Below are 16,911 nucleotides of genomic sequence, written 5' to 3'. Positions count from 1 at the left end.
GTGACCATGATAAGGGATTGGACGGCCCCTTAGGCATCGGCCCACCAGGAAATTTCCCTGTAGGGTCTATGGTCCTCCCCTGACGACAGTCCTCTTGCTGGCGTACATTTAAGCCCTTTTCCTTGCAAAATGATAAATGACGTGGGCCTGCCGATCCTCACCCACGCCATGCCTCCTTTACTCGCCACTTTGTAAAAGTAGGGTCAGAGGGGAAAAGTCACAAGTTTTGCTGCACATAAGCTATGTGCCAGTTTTGGCATGATAAAGGCCCCCTTCTGCTTTTAGCTCTTCTTTGTATCACCTAAAGACCATGTTATGACTTTCTTCACATCTGCCCTTTAAGAGAGCTTCTTTGTGCTTGGTCACATTTTTCCCTGCTGCATCCATTTCAGTGGGAATTTAGATGTTACATTATTAATCACCTGTTTATTTTGAGGTGAAATATCTGGTTATCTTTACAAGAATTCAGTCCTGGCTCATTTACAGTAAGCAGACTACAATAGAGTGTCCCCTATTCATTCTTCGTACATCCTGCTGTAGTAGATGTTTACTTCACACTGGAAACGTTCCTAATCCAGTCCAGTCTTGTCTTATAAAACTGCAAAATTTTTACTCATGATGTTAGGAGATCTACCAAAGATATGACAAATCTGGCTGTTCTTCGGTTTACCTCTTCTACTACATTCCTTTAAAAAAGTATCAACCTTTAGCTTTTCTTTTCTCACATCTAGAACAGAAATAATAATTTCTATTTCTATCTAGATTTTAACTGCTTCATAGTCTGCTCAGGATGCTCTTGTTTTACAAAAGGCCTGTATAACCGCACAGCTCCGAACCAAGGGTACTTTATATCCTGGCATATATGATGCTATATTCTCCTCTAGAAGCACGAGCTCTTACATTATAATGTGTCCCCTACATTGTCCATCATTGGAGCAATAGAATGTACAATATTATGGGTGGGAAAATTCCCCAGTATGTTCAGTATACTGTATACCAGGGATCAGCAACCTTTGGCACGCCAGCTGCTGTGAAACTACAACTCCCATCATGCACATTTACTACACTCTTCCTGAAACTCCAATGGAAGTGAAAAGAGGATTCTGGGAGTTGTAGTTTCTGAACAGCTGGAGGGACGGAGGTTGCTGATCCCTGCTGTATACTGTAAGTATTATTGGAATGACTCCATGTGGTTGAAACAATCAGTTGACATGACATTGGATGGATAGTGCTTATGGCTGCCATGCAGACCACTGGAAAAAATGGGTAATAAATTACTTAATAATAGTTTATTAAAAAAAAAAATTATTAGGCAAGGTTTTCTTGTTTACTGATGACACAAAGGTGTGCAATAGGGCTGATATTCCTGGAGGGATTAGTAACAAGGAAAAAAAAAATAGCTCCCTGGGTAAATGGCTGAAACTATAGAAACTGCAGTTCAATGTATCCAAATGTAAAATAATGCACATGGGGAGAAAGAACCCTCTATCTGAGTATCATATTGGCAGTTCTGTGATAGACAAGCCTTCAGAAGTAAAGGATCTAGGGGCCCTGATGTCAGACAGATTCACAGTGTAGGTTGCCAGCTGTGAAAACAAATAGGACGCTTGGCTCTATAGTTAGAGAAGCAACTAGTAAGAAGAGGGAGATTGTAATCCTGTTGAATAGAGCGCTAGTGAGACCACATCTGGAATAATGTATCCAGTTCTGGAGACCCCACTTACAAAAAGATCTAGATAAAATGGAAGGGGTGCAAAGGTTGGCTACAAAACTGGTGCAGGGTCTAAGCATAAAATTTAACACAAGAGAGGTTTAAATAATTTAGGAGAGACTTAAAGAACTTATAGGACATGTCATCAATAGGGTTAAGCGAACCCGAACTGTAAAGTTCAGGTTCGTACTGAACTTTAGGGTTTTTTGTACCCAAACCCGAACCCGAACATTTTCGTAAAAGTTCGGTTTCGAGTTCGGTGTTTGGCGATTTAATGGCGCTTGTTGAAAGGCTGCAGGGCAGCCAATCAACAAGCGTTTAACTAGTGTGCCCTTAGAAGCCATCACAGCCATGCCTACTAATGGCAGCATGGCTGTGATTGGCCAAGTGCAGCATGTGACCCAGCCTCTATATAAGCTGGAGTCACGTAGAGCCGCACGTCACTCTGCTCTTACTAGTTGTAGGGATAGGATGCTGCTGCTGTGAGGGACAGATTAGGAAAGACTCTGATATTCGCACAGCGATCTACAGCATTTTTTGTTTTGGGGGTGCAATGTAACATTTTTGTACCCTGCCCTGAGCCCAGTGAGACTGAAAAAAAAAGTTTTAATCCGTCTGTTAGTTAGCTATTTTGTGCAACAGCAGTGCACCATCACTGCATATGTGCCAGGGACAATCATTTAATCCTGTTCTTGTAGTTCAGTGGCCGACATATACCCATTTTTAAAGTACACCTGCACTGCATATGTGCCAGGGGGAGGGAAAATAATACCGTCTGCGAGTTCAGGGACCCAGGGGGTGACATATCCCCATTTTTTTCTGTAAAGTACACCTGTGCTGCATTTCTGACAGTGAAATATAATCTGGTAAATCCATATTTTCCATTGTGGGGTGACATATTTACATTTTTTGTTGTAAAGTACCTCTGAGGCCTGCACTGCATATGTGACAGGTAGGCACATAAATTCAGCAAATCCATCTGTTCCATTGTAGGGGTGACATATTCACAATTTTTTAGGTAAAAAAAACCTGTACTTAATTTGTGAGATTGAAATATAATCTCTATGGTTAAAGAAACCCTTTTTTTGGGCAATAAAGTATATTTTTGCCCTGTGCTGCATTTCTGACAGTTTAATAAAACCGCCAAATACTGCAATTACATTTTTTTTTGTGAAAAATTCTAATTTTTGTTGCTATAAAATACATTTGCGGCCTACGCTGCATTCCTGTCAGTCAAATAAAACCATTAAATACCATTTTTGGGCTTCAAATTCCCATTTTTGGGTGTAAAGTACCTATGAGGCCTGAACATATGACAGGCAGGCACATAAATTCAGCAAATCCATCTATACTATTGTAGGGGTCTCATTTAGGGTTAAAAAAAAAACTTTTTTTGGGAGCAATAAAGTACTTTTTTGCCCTGTGCTGCATTTCTGGTAGTTAAAGAAATACAGTTAAATCCATCTGTTTCATTGTGTGTGAGAAAAAAACTTTTTTTGGGCAATAAAGTACCTTTGCTGCCTGCACTGTATAGAAGACCGGGCAATAAGTTTAAAAAACTTGTCTGTTCCATTGTTGGGTGATATTAACCCATTTTTCCCATCCAAAAACCCCTGCTCTGTCTAGGTGACAGGGACCTAAATTTCTAAAATTTGTCTGTTCCATTGTTGGGTGACATTAACCCATTTTGGCCGTCAAAAAACCCCTGCTCTGCATTGTTCACAAGGAACTTAATTTAGTAAAAACGTCAGTTACATCGATGGGTGACCGCAAAAAATAAGGAGAGCGTCAAACAAGGGACATGGCCCTGGTCGTGGTGCTGCTGGTGTTGGTGGAGCTCCTCTTGCAGGGAGAGAACTTGGTCGATCTGTGCTGGCTACACGCCCAAGTGAAACATCTTCCTCAGGTGCGAGTAGGCGACAGAACCTTCAGCGTTATTTGGTAGGGCCGAATGCGGCTCTACGAATGGTGAGGCCAGAACAAGTACAGGAGATAGTTGATTGGGTTGCTGATAGTGCCTCCAGTTCCTTCACATTGTCTCCCACCCAGTCTCCTGCTGAAAGTTCAGAGTTGGCACCTGCAGCCCATAGCCATCAGTCTTTCACCTCACCCCCTTGCAAATCAGCCAAGCAGTCTGAGCCCTAAGTCATGCAGCAGTCTCTTCTGCTTGATGACTCTGCTGGCAGGGGTTCTGAGGGCCATCGACATATCCCTGCCCCAGGAGTAGAAGAGATTGAGTGCAACGATGCCCAACCACTTATGTTTCAGGATGAGTACATGGGAGGACCACCGCAGCACGTTTCGGATGATGACGAAACACAGATGCCAACTGCTGCGGCTTTCTGCAGTCTGCAGACCGACAAGGAGGGCAGGGGTGTAGACTGGGTGGAAGATAATGTGGAGGACGATGAAGTCCTCGACCCCACATGGAATCAAGGTCATGCGAGGGACCTGTGTAGTTCGGAGGAAGAGGCGGTGGTTGCACAGAGCCACCAGCACAGCAAAAGAGGGAGCAGGGTGCAAAAGCGGAGTGGCTATCTCCTAGACAGTATGCCTGCTACTGCCCACCGCACCAAGGGACCGAGCACACCAAAGCCAGCTCCAAGGAGTTCCCTGGCGTGGCAGTTCTTCAGACAATGTGCTGACAACAAGACACGAGTGGTTTGCACACTGTGCAATCAGAGCCTGAAGCGAGGCATAAACGTTCTAAACCTGAGCACAACCTGCATGACCAGGCATCTAAGTGAAAAGCACGAGCTGCAGTGGAGTAGACACCTCAAAAACCAAGAAAGGTCTCTGGCTCCTTCTGCTTCCTCTTCTGCTGCAGTCTGCAGGCTCAAGCATCACCACAATGTCCGTGGAAGCGTTCAGCTGTCTATCTCCCAAACACTGGAGCAAAAGAGGAAGTACCCCCATACCCACCTGCGATCCATGGTCCTGAATGCCAGTATTTCTAAATTCCTGGCCTTTGAAATGCTGTCATTCCATCTGGTGGACACGGACAGTTTTAAGAATCTTATGGCGGTGGCTGTCCCACAGTACGTTGTGCCCAGCCACCACTACTTTTCCAGGCGAGCCATCCCTTCCCTGCACAACCAAGTGGGGGACAAAATCAGGTGTGCACTGCGCAATGCGGACGTGGACCAGTAAGCGCGGTCAGGGATGTTATATCTCCCTAACAGCACACTGTGTAAATGCAGTGGCGGCTGGGCCTGAGGCGGATAGCAGTTTGGCGCATGTCTTTCCACCACCGAGGATTGCAGGGCGTTTCTCTTTGCCTTCTGTTGCTTCCTCCTCCTACTCTGCTTCCTCATCCTCTACCACCTCCTCATCTGGTCAGCGTAACACTTTCTCCACCAACTTCAGCACAGCTCCACAACGATGATGGAAGAGGATGTGGCACAGGAGGAGAAGGAAGAGGGATCATTTACAAGGGTTTCAGGCCAGTCATTCACAAGTGGCTCCGAGTGGCTCCAAGGGTGGGTTCCTGCACCAACAAACGCCAGGTACACAATTGTCCAGCTAGGTCACAGTTCTGGAGGATGACAAGGTGGAGGATGAGGAGGAGGAGATGGAGGAGGATGAACCATATTCACAGCAGGGTGGCACCCAAACCAGCTCATGGGCATCACCGGTAGGTTGCTGGGGGGATACAAAGGACACAGACGATACACCTCCCACAGAGGACAGCTTGTCGTTGCCTCTGGGCAGCCTGGCACACATGAGCGATTACAGGGTCAGCTCACCTGCAGGCCCGCAACTCATGCTGACTTGCTTTGAAGTAGTAGCCGTAGCAGTTTATCAGGCTCCCTCTCTGAAATCGAACAATGATTCCCCGTTACCGGTGGTCATCTTAAGAGTTCCGAGTCGGGAGTGGGCAATTTCCGTGCGCCTCCTGCCTTCCTTTGATTTTTCTGCTTTAATAACTTGTCCCACCATCTCCACCCAATCAGATTTCAGCCATTGACCTCCCTTGGATGTGGTATCCCTTTATCAGGCTCCCTCTCCGGCATGGAACCCTGATTCCCCGTTACCGTGATCACCATGGTAGGCGCATAAAAGAACATCGAAAGTTGATAGGGAAGATATCCAATTGGATTGTGGGCGTCATGGGGACGTGCGATCAGGCAGAAGTTATCTAGAGCCAACAAAGCGGCAGCAGGGCCTCTCCTGTATAACGTTTCCTCATCCAAAATACCACAGTGACATTCCCTGTCATTTTTTATTACTCATTCCAATAACAGGGCATCTTAAGAGTCCTGTATTGTTATTTATCGTCACTACCTCCCTGAGTCGGGAGTGGGTAATTGCAGCGCTCCTCCTGCCTTCCTTCGATGCTTGAGCTTTAATAACTTGTCCCACCATCTCCACCCAATCAGATTTCAGCCATTGTCCTCCCTTGGATGTGGTATCCCTTTCTCAGGCTCCCTCTCCGGCAGGAACCCTGATTCCCCGTTACCCGTGATCAACGTGGTAGGTGCATAAAAGAACATCGAAAGTTGAAAGGGAAGATATCCAATTGGATCGTGGACGTCACGGGGACGTGCGACATGGTGGAGCAATATGTGTGCACACGCCTACATGTACTGACTGATGGGTCTACCCCCTTCAACTTCTGGGTCTCCAAATTGGGCACATGGCCTGAGCTTGCCCTTTACGCCTTGGAGGTGCTGGCCTGCCCTGCAGCCAGTGTATTGTCTGAACGTTTGTTTAGCACGGCAGAGGGGGTTATCACAGACAAGCGCAGCCGCCTGTCCACAGCCAATGTTGACAAGCTCATATTCATTAAAATGAACCAGGCAGGGATCCCACAGGACTTGACTTGTGCAGAATAGACCTTTATACCGGCCTCACCAAGCTATTGTTGTACTCCAGCGCACTTTCTCTTTGTTTTATTTTTTATATTTCCCAATGTTTTGGGGTCTACCCAAATTTAAACAAAAAAACAAAAACCAGTGTTGGCTACCTCCTCCTCCACTGCCGCTTCCACCTACACCGCCACATCCACCACCTCCTCAACCTTCTACTCCATATAGACCTCATCCTCCTAGATCAAGATTATTATTTTTTATTTTTACGTATTTTATGTTATTTTAGGTCATTTCCCTATCCACATTTGTTTGCAGAGCACTTGCCCTGCTCTTAACCATAGTTTGCTGCCTTTTGCAGCCCTCTAGCCCTTTCCATGACTTTTTTAGAGCCATTTTAGTGCTCCAAAGTTCGGGTCCCCATTGACTTCAATAGGGTTCGGGTTCAGGGTCAAGTTCGGATCCCGAACTCGAACTTTTTTGCGAAGTTCGGCCGAACCCGTCGAACCCGAACTTCCAGGTGTCCGCTCAACTCTAGTCATCAATGTCAGATAGTAGACTTGTAGGGATATATACCCTTTAGATCCAGGAATGCAGCCGCAGAAGGAAATTCTTTGGGATTGGGTGCCCAATCCCCCAAAGGATACTTGTAGGATAGGAGGTTCTGGTCAGGCGCAAATCACTGGTAGAGTTGGTCTTCTGTGAATAAATCTTCTTTATTGCATAAATACCATAGATATGTACAAAGAACAATGCATTTTGGGGCTCCAAATGTCCTCTTCATCAGGTTATTAGGTAATAGTTTGACAAATTTTAGCCAGATGTTTATATAGATAGAAAAAAAACAGACTGATCTGTTAATTTAAACGATGTGGAGAAATGTATATAAATAGTGGAGGTGTTTGTAGATCGCAAGAGAGGGTCACATGACCGCCTCTCTGTAGTCACGTGATGGGGCGGGCCGGATCGGAGTCTCTCTGGCATCGGAGTGCTTGCGCATCCGCTCCGACTGCCCACAGCGATCCGGAAGCAGAGGAGTCATGTGATCGCAACCTAGCAGTCACATGGCAGTATCCATAGCGACCCAGACGCCTGAGTGCGTTAGTGCCGAGCGTGATGTGGGGAGTATAACCAGAGGCTCAGCTGATCTATAGATAGTGGGGGAATGGAATCACCCCTATTAAAGGTATATATCATTTGTAGAAAAAAATGGGGGAAAAGGAGGAGAATAACAAACCATGCATATAAATGCAAGCTGGAAAAGGGGCCTCCATATAGAAATGTATATAGGAGTGCAATCGATGTTATAAAAAATATATATATGATAATAGGCATATTCATTGCCCATACTAAAAAGAGGGGGGGGAGGGGAAGAAAGGGAATAGAAAGCAGCCACGCATGTGCTGTGTGCTCTCAATTCTCACTCTAGGAGTGCGCTCACTTGGCTATTTTCGGAACTGCCATAGCAATGCTATTCGTTCACTTTGGGGGGGGGGGGCAGTTTTAAAGATAGGAGCAGGTCCCAGAGGTGGGACCCCCACCTATCTGACATTGATGGCATAAACTAGGCATATGCCATCAGTGTCCCAGTGTCACGGCTGAGGATGGAGAAAACCCTCAGCCGTGCGATGCTCAGAAATGTCCGGACGCTACTCGGCCAGGGCAACAGCATTAGGGAGCAGGTCACCTCCTATTGCGTCCCTAGCACTGACCCTGTCTCCTGTCCGCATGAGCCGACCCTGATGGTGGGAGGACTCATACACTGGAACCTAATAGTCCCTGGAAGCCCTCAAGATGGCCCTCACCTAGGAGCAGGGTAAGACGACCTGTTCCTTCTGGACACGAAGGAACAGGAGTCTCACTGGCCAAGCTGCTGGGAAAAGGGGAACAAGAACAGCCTATGAATATGACAGGTGAACCTAACTGTTCCACACTAACCTGCCACAGTCTTGCTGACTGGAACCTGTGCTCAGGAACGCTGTCCACACAAACATAGACAAACAGCACACACATAAGCACACAAATGAACCAGGACATTCATAGCTGCAAACAACCAAAAGCATAGGACATAAACTAAACATCAGGGATAAGGATTTTATGACCGGAAGGGTGGCCCTTACTGGAAGGATGGTAACCAGCAGGAGGATGTCTCCAGCAGCATGGCTGAAGCACCCTCTGACTACTGCCTTCCACTGAGGCTTTATAGCCCATGCAGCCACACCCACAGTCGGACACACCCAGTGCACACACACACTAGGAAGGAGGTTAACCCTTCCAACACCAGGGAAGGGAAAACACCACTAAAAGGGGACGTGCACACAATAACATAAAACCAAGTGCACACATACACACATCACACAAAACCGCATGCACAACATAGCAAGCTGCAATGGAACAGCTCAGACTGCTACGCTGCCACATACATACTGTTGCCAGCGGCAACCACAGGTGAGGCAAATACCACAGCCCTCACCTGTGATTGACAACCAAAGTAAACCGCTGACAACCGCATGCGGTTCAGGAGTCACGGTCATAGCCATGGCCGTGACACCCAGATGTTAAACCCCTTTAGCCCTCCCAGTCATATCAAAATTGGAAAAATGCTCTCAAAAATGTCACTTTTTACTGTAGATGTTGATTGATGGATGAAGGGGCATTGATAACATGCAGAGACATCCATGTCACCCTCCCCCTGGGGTCATGTACAGTTAAAACAAGGAGAGAAAATCTTTTTGTTTTTCTCTCCTCCTGCAGCCTTTCAGCACTCTCCCTCTATTCCCTCACAGACAGCTGAAGGGGGGAAGGGCAACTTTAAGCTTTTATATCTCATCACCTACAGATCTGTTTTCTTTTCAAAACCTGACAATCTAAGTTTTTAAACAAGGCCAAGATCACAGTGTTAGGTGAAATACATGGAGAGATACAGCTATTTGAAATTGGGAATATACAGCTTTCACTGGGACCCATTTCTAAAGGCTGTGATTTGCAATGTGTCAGGGCTATGTGCCATGATCTTGTTTAAAATATGTGATTGTCAGCTTTAAAAAAAGACCAAAACTGTGGCTGAAGCCCAATCACAGCCTAATCCTTAAGAAAGGAAAAGGGTACATGAGCAAAATATTTAAGTACAGTATATTAAAGGCATAAATGAGGTTCAGAAGGTTCAACCTTAAAGGGATTCTGTCATCAGATTTTACCCCTCTAACCTAAACATATGCTCATGTCCAGACTAATACGAAGAATCCTAAGTTGGCCTTATTAAACCTCACTGTGGCTCTATTTGCCCAAAAAACAGGTTTTTATAGCCTGTCAATCAATTACTTAAGGTGCCCAAGGGGAGGTCCATTAATACAGGGTGCCCGGCCACACCCCTCACCATCCGGTGCCCAGCGCCACCTTCCCTGTCTTCAGCGCCGCCTTCGCAATCCTCCCCGTCCCTCTGCCAGATCCTGCGCCTGCGCACTAGGCTCAGCCTGATGCGCCCGTGCAGACTCCTGGCAGCGGCTTCGTTGAGCGAAGTGCGCATGCGCCGGCCTGATGCGTACTTCGCTCAACCCTGATATGACCTGCAGATTGGCTGAGCCTAGTGCGCAGGCGCGGGATCTGGCAGAGGGACGGGGAGGATTGCGGAAGCGGCGCTGAGCTGTAGAAGGCGGTGCTGAAGACAGGGAAGGCGGCGCTGGGCACCGGACGGCGAGGGGTGAGGCCTGGCACCCTGTATTAACGGACCTCCCCTTGGGCACCTTAAAGAGGACCTTTCACCAGAATAAAACATCTAAACTAACTATACAGACATGTAGAGCGGCGCCCAGGGATCCCCCTGCACTTACTGTTATACCTGGGTGCCGCTCCGTTCTCCCGTTATAGCCTCTGGTATCTTCATAGTTAGGCTCCACCCAGGGGAACCTGATGGCGTCTCTTTCTCCTATGCTGTAGCGCTGGCCAATCGCAGCGCTCAGCTCATAGCCTGAGAGGTTTTGTTTTCTCTCAGGCTATGAGCTGAGCGCTGCGATTGGCCAGCGCTACAGCATGGGAGAAGGAGACCCCGGCAGGTTCCCATGGGTGGAGCCTAACTATGAAGATACCGGAGGCTATAACGGGAGAACGGAGCGGGGCCCAGGTATAACAGTAAGTGCAGGGGGATCCCTGGGCGCCGCTCTACATGTCTGTATAGTTAGTTTAGATGTTATATTCTGGTGAAAGGTCCTCTTTAAGTAAGTGATTGACAGGTTATAAAAACCAGTTTTTTGGACAAATAGATCCACAGTGAGGTTTAATAAGGCCAACTTAGGATTCTTCGTATTAGTCTAGACATGAGCATATGTTTAGGTTAGAGGGGTAAAATCTGATGACAGAATCCCTTTAAATTATACATGAACCCCTAGGAAAATAAAAGGACATCTTCTCTCCGTGTTCCCTCTGGCTCTGAAAGAGCAAGCACTTGCGTAACCTAATCGTTACAAGCCAATGGCTGGCAAATGTGGGGTACTTAAGGCACCCATAGGTTCCATATCTTGCTAAGTTCCTGTGAAGGTGTGATCTCTCTGTTATCTGCCTGTGTACTGACCCTCTGCTGCCTGTCCTGACATGTTCCTGACCTTCATGTTGACCCTTAGCTACCTGCCTTTACCTCAGACTGTTTACTGTATAGCATGTACTCCGCCTGCCTTGACCTCAGCCTGTTCCTAATTACTGTTATGCCTGATTCCTTAATACTCTGCATGGGTGAGCTGTCAATTATACAAATACTACTCCAAGAGGGAGTGGCTTGGTAGTTCCTCTGTGTTGAACGCCTGGTTCCGAATTCTGTACAGGGGTTAAAGGGTGAAAACCAGAGGACGGCCAGAATAACACCCTTAGGAGTAGCCCAAAGTTAAATTTGTTGGTTGACACAGTGGTTCACTGCTGTCATAACAAAACGTGGCAGAGAGGGGACATGAGTCAGAACTGCTCTTTGGTACAGGATAATTTGTCATATGTGAAGAAAAATCAAGATTAGGGCGAGCACTCAACACTTGAACCAATAGAATAAGGATAAAACATTTATTAAATCACAATTTTAAACACGTGTACATTTCAATAAAATAAGGAGATAAAATACATAATAACAAATACCACATATAGGGATAAAAAAGAATCGTGACGGTCACTTTTTGGGAAACTTGATGAATGCTATATAAAATCTAACACTTGTAATAGGGCAACTGATAATGGTCAGCCAGATCGATTGGATGCAACCATGGGCATATGTCCCATGCGTAGATGGATTAGTCAATTACTAGTGCTGGCTTATGTTCGCGGCTCCAATAATAGTAACGTAGTGGAGCGGCTGGATCCAACAGTTGCTCCTAATGTGTGAACACAAGTAACAATGTCCTTCAATAGCAGTAGTAGGTAGTGCTAGCTTTTGTATGAGGCTCCACTGACGAAGAGAAGGAGTTCCCGAACTGCGTCTGGGCCGCACACCTGTCACAGAAAGACCTCCGCACTCTATGCATGGCCATGCAAATATAATCTAAATCGGAGAATATGGATTTCTAGGACGCCAAGCAAAGAATCTGCCAAACAGCGCTTTGGGCTGTCCAGGACACTTACTGCTTCCGTAATCCCGCGAGATCTGGAGACAGCGAACCTTAACAGTTACCATCCAGACCCCGGGACTATCCACCTGCAGCGTATCCACCGCACACGTCCACAGAGACGGCCTCGCTATCGATTAAAGAGGAAGGTAGGAATATTACCGCTGCAGTTTGTATGCGACCCAGCATACTATTGAATGTGTACGGCTACTATACTGAATTATCGCTATTGAAGGACATTGTTATTTGTGTCCATACATCAGTAGCGATTGCTGGATTGAGCTGCTCCACTGCGTCACTACTACTGGAGCCTCATACAAAAGCTAGCACTACCTACTACCGTGATTGAAGGACATTGTTATTTGTGTTCACACATTAGGAGCAATTGTTTGAACTACATACACAAGCCAGCACTACCTACTACTGCTATTGAAGGACATTGTTACTTGTGTTCACACATTAGGAGCAACTGTTGGATCCAGCCGCTCCACTACGTTACTATTACTGGAGCCGCGAACATAAGCCAGCACTAGTAATTGACTAATCCATCTACGCATGGGACATATGCCCATGGTTGCATCCAATCGATCTGGCTGACCATTATCAGTTGCCCTATTACAAGTGTTAGATTTTATATAGCATTCATCAAGTTTCCCAAAAAGTGACCGCCACGATTCTTTTTTATCCCTATATGTGGTATTTGTTATTATGTATTTTATCTCCTTATTTTATTGAAATGCACACGTGTTTAAAATTGTGATTTAATAAATGTTTTATCCTTATTCTATTGGTCCAAGTGTTGAGTGCTCGCCCTAATCTTGATTTTTCTTCACATACGCTATTAGAGGAGGGGTGTTCCTCTACTTTGGGCTAGTAGCACCTTATCCAGAACCCCGCCTGAGGTGAGCCACCATCTTTGAGTTTATAATTTGTCATATGCTTGCAGAATCATATGTCATTTTGCAGCTGCATGCAAAAGTGCAACCTCAGAACATTAATGTGAAAATGAGGTAATTGCACAAGAGAAGAATGCAAAACTAAAACTTATGGCGGCAGATATAGAGACTATATCACATTGTCAGTTTATATTCTCACTGTTTTCATTGGAGGCTGATGCATTACCCTTCAAGATTGGTGACACAGACTTTGAATGGGAGCTGAGCTGCAGTACCCTTGCACAGCCACTATGCAGTGCATAATGCTGTCTGCTTCTGGGTGGCTCCATCCACAGTTAACTTCCCAGCATAGGCACCTACCAAAAACAGCCCCTGTCAGACCCTATGTGATTCAGCTAATGCTACATGATTGTAAAGGCCCTCACATCATTTCAGATGCAGGCTCAGACTGGCCCACAGGAGAACAGGTGACTCACCCGGTGGGCCCCTGTGCAAGATGGGCCCCTAGTCCCCTATTCTCTGCTGAAGTGGCACATGTCACAGTAGACTGAAATATAGATAGGCTGGCTGGGATGCTATACAGTACATTGCCTATGTCCATATATAAAAAAAACTGGGTTGTGTGAGCATGTAGTATATGCATGTAGCTTTACAGTCGGCCCCCAGAATGAATTTTACTGGTGGGCCCTAGTTACAAAAACACAGAAATATAGTGGCAATACTGGAGGAGCGGCTCAACCCCTAACACTGTAGCGTGTTTTACATTGGGGGAGCAGCCCCACCGCATGTGGACCGCAGCAAACGACTATCCCCAGCAAAAAATGCATACGGTGGAGGATGTCGGCGCGGTCCACATGCACCACAAGGGCATCCTACACAAAACGGAGCATTGTGCGGATGTAAATACAATCATATAAATCACAGAAAAAATGCACCAAACGGATATGCCACTGACTATACTGGCTAGTCATAAATGCAGATATTAAAAGCTGAGACTTTCGCCAATATATTCCTGTCAGGAAAATATCGGAGCCCATCATTGCACCACGTCACGGTCACTCAGCATGGCAAAGGGCTCTAGTTACCCCAGTCTGACACTGTTCAGATGATATCATTGTTTTGGGAAAACACACACAAGAGCATGGTGAATGAATCTGAGCAGTGCTTAAACACTCAAAGAAGATACTAAGTAAGAAAAATGGCAAATTTTCAAATGAATAAAATGACTTTCATGGGCTATGTTCTGTCTCTGAAGCCAAAAATCCTGAAAACCCAGCAGAACTGCCCAGTTAGGTTAGTAAATTACTCAGCAAAATGCATATTGCAAGTGTCAGGGAATTTCTGAGACAATTCACCTTTCATGGAAGTGGTGTCATATACAGTCAGGTCCATAAATATTGGGACATCGTCACAATTCTAACATTTTTGCCTTTATATACCATTACAATGGATTGGAAATTAAACAAACAAGATGTGCTTTAACTGCAGACTGTCAGCTTTAATTTGAGGGTATTTACATCCAAATCAGGTGAACGGTGTAGGAATTACAACAGTTTGCATATGTGCCTCCCACTTGTTAAGGGACCAAAAGTAATGGGGCATAATAATAATCATAAATCAAACTTTCACTTTTTAATACTTGGTTGCAAATCCTTTGCAGTCAATTACAGCCTGAAGTCTGGAACGCATAGACATCACCAGACGCTGGGTTTCATCCCTGGTGATGCTCTGCCAGGCCTCTACTGCAACTGCTTTCAGTTTCTGCTTGTTCTTGGGGCATTTTCCCTTCAGTTTTGTCTTCAGCAAGTGAAATACATGCTCAATCGGATTCAGGTCCGGTGATTGACGTGGCCATTGCATAACATTCCACTTCTTTCCCTTAAAAAACTCTTTGGTTGCTTTTGCAGTATGATTTGGGCCATTGTCCATCTGCACTGTGAAGCACCGTCCAATGAGTTCTGAAGCATTTGGCTGAATATGAGCAGATAATATTGCCCGAAACACTTCAGAATTCATCCTGCTGCTTTTGTCAGCAGTGACATCATCAATAAATACAAGAGAACCAGTTCCATTGGCAGCCATACATGCCCACGCCATGACACTACCACCACCATGCTATATTGATGAGGTGGTATGCTTAGGATCATGAGCAGTTCCTTTCCTTCTCCATACTCTTCTTTTCCCATCACTCTGTTACAAGTTGATCTTGGTCTCATCTGTCCATAGGATGTTGTTCCAGAACTGTGAAGGCTTTTTTAGATGTCGTTTGGCAAACTCTAATCTGGCCTTCCTGTTTTTGAGGCTCACCAATAGTTTACATCTTGTGGTGAACATTCTGTATTCACTCTGGTGAAGTCTTCTCTTGATTGTTGACTTTGACACACATACACCTACCTCCTGGAGAGTGTTCTTGATCTGGCCAACTGTTGTAAAGGGTGTTTTCTTCACCAAGAAATGAATTCTTCGGTCATCCACCACATTGTTTTCTGTGGTCTTCCGGGTCTTTTGGTGTTGCTGAGCTCACTGGTGCGTTCCTTCTTTTTAAGAATGTTCCAAACAGTTGTTTTGGCCACGCCTAATGTTTTTGCTATCTCTCTGATAGGTTTGTTTTGTTTTTTCAGCCTAATGATGGCTAGTGTTGAGTGCGAATATTCGAATATCGAAATTTTTAAGCGAATATCGGCACTTCGCTAATTTGCAAATATTTCGAATATAGTGCTATATATTCGTTATTTTGAATATTATTTTTTTTATATTTTTATTGTTACCCTAGCTTTGTCCAAAAGCAGTACTTTTAAGAGAGGATTCCTTGCTCCCTGCCCGCTCAAGTCAGTGCCCGTTTCCGCCTCTATCTACTTCCCGTGCGCATGGAGCGTCCCCATCACCATGGGAATGCCTCCATGCTAGAATGTACTGTCGGATGTGAGAATCAAGTTGCAATCGCAATGCGAATAATATAACTTGAATAAATCACATAACGATTTTAATGTGTACCTAGTTTACAATGGTTGGCTTTCTTGAATTAGCGAAGATGGAGAATATTTCGTTTTGACTAATGAATATATTCATCATCCTCTCTAATTTAAAGTAATTTAGTAAACCAGGTCTAAGTTGAAATCGCAATGAGATTTATTCAAGTTATATTAATCGCATTGCGATTTTAACTTGTAGCTGCTGCTGGGTCTCTAATGGAATGGGTCAGCTTGCTAGAAATAACGAAGTTAACGAATATGAAATCTAGCAGTGCTAATTTGTAATCGCAATGCGATAATATTTGCTATTATTATTAACTGCATTGCAAATCCAACTTTTATAATCCACTATTCTTAGATATAGTACTATATTCGTTATATCCGACCTTTAATTCTCCCAATACCACCATTATCAAAATTGCCTAAGTTGTAATGGCAATGCGACAATATTTGCTATTATTAACCGCATTGCGAATCCAACTTTAATAATGCACTATTCTGACATACAGTACTATATTTGTTTTTTAGTTAATTCGACCAATACCACCTATCTCCAAAGCTGGAATTGCAATGCAATAATATTCGCTATCTTCGTTGATGTAGAATACTTCGTTATCTTCGTTGATGTAGAATACTTCGCTATCTTCGTTGATGTAGAATACTTCGCTATCTTCGTTGATGTAGAACACTTCGCTTTCTTCGTTGATGTAGAATACTTCGCTATCTTCGTTGATGTAGAATAAAGAATACGTCGCTATCTTGAATCTTTTATTAACAAAGACATAGAATATAGCGCTATATTCGTGTTAAATCTAAATCTCCAAGATTAAAGAATAGGAAAGTTGCCTTAGGCTATGTTCACATCAGCGTTCAGCCTTTCCGTTCTCCTGCTCCGTTATAGGAGCAGGAAAACGGAAAGGACGGATTCGGCTCATAACTGAGCCG

This window comes from Bufo bufo, chromosome 2 (genome assembly GCF_905171765.1).
Source record: "Bufo bufo chromosome 2, aBufBuf1.1, whole genome shotgun sequence".
NCBI lineage: Eukaryota > Metazoa > Chordata > Amphibia > Anura > Bufonidae > Bufo > Bufo bufo.
The sequence above is the reverse complement of the archived record's forward strand: the minus strand, read 5'-3'. Positions refer to the sequence as shown.